Raw genomic sequence first — 1122 nt, 5'->3', positions numbered from 1 at the left:
GCGGTGTGTGTTGTTCATTTGTCTTGCTGAAGGACAGGTGTGTGTGTGTGTGTGTGCGCGCGCACATGTGGTATGTTTGTCTTGCTGAAGGACAGGTGTGATGTGTGTGTGTGGTATGTGTGTAGTTGCTGAAGGACAGGTGTGTGTGTGTGTGTGTGTGTGTGTGTAGTTGCTGAAGGGCAGGTGTGTGTGTGTGTGTGTGTAGTTGCTGAAGGACAGGTGTGATATGTGTGTGTGTGTGTGTGTGTGTGTGTGTGTGTGTGTGGTATGTTTGTGTAGTTGCTGAAGGACAGGTGTGATGTGTGTGTGTGTGTGTGTGGTATGTTTGTGTAGTTGCTGAAGGACAGGTGTGTGTGTGTGTGCGTGTGTGTGTGATGTGTGTGTGTGTGGTATCTTTGTGTAGTTGCTGAACGACAGGCATGTGTGTGTGTGGTATCTTTGTGTAGTTGCTGAAGAACAGTTGTTGTTTGTGTGTTATTGATGGACAGATGTAATGTTTTTGTAATTGCTGAAGGACAGGTGTGGTGTGTGTGTGGGGGGGGTTTGTTGTTCATTTGTCTTGCTTGTGTGTGTGTGTGTGCGCATGTGGTATGTTTGTCTTGCTGAAGGACAGGTGTGTGTGTGTGTGTGTGTGTGTGTGTGTGTGTGTGTGTGTGTAGTTGCTGAAGGACAGGTGTGATGTGTGTTTGTGTGTGTGTGGTATGTTTGTGTAGTTGCTGAAGGACAGGTGTTTGTGTGTGTGTGTGTTTGTAGTTGCTGAAGGACAGGTGTGGTATGTGTGTTTGGTATGTTTGTGTAGTTGCTGAAGGACAGGTGTGATTTTTGTGTGTGGGTATGGTTGTGTGTGTGTGTGTGTTTGTGTGGTATGTTTGTTTACTTGCTGAAGGACAGGTGTGATGTGTGTGTGTGTGTATGTGTGTGTAGTATGTTTGTGTACTTGCTGAAGGACAGGCGTGATGTGTGTGTGTGTGGTATGTTTGTGTAGTTGCTGAAGAACAGTTGTTGTTTGTGTGTTATTGATGGACAGATGTAATGTTTGTGTAGTTGCTGAAAGACAGTTGTTGTTTGTGTGTTATTGATGGACAGATGTAATGTTTGTGTTGTTGCTGAAGGACAGGTGTG

Source organism: Electrophorus electricus, assembly GCF_013358815.1.
Source record: "Electrophorus electricus isolate fEleEle1 chromosome 5 unlocalized genomic scaffold, fEleEle1.pri SUPER_5_unloc_8, whole genome shotgun sequence".
NCBI lineage: Eukaryota > Metazoa > Chordata > Actinopteri > Gymnotiformes > Gymnotidae > Electrophorus > Electrophorus electricus.
This window is presented reverse-complemented; position numbering follows the sequence as displayed.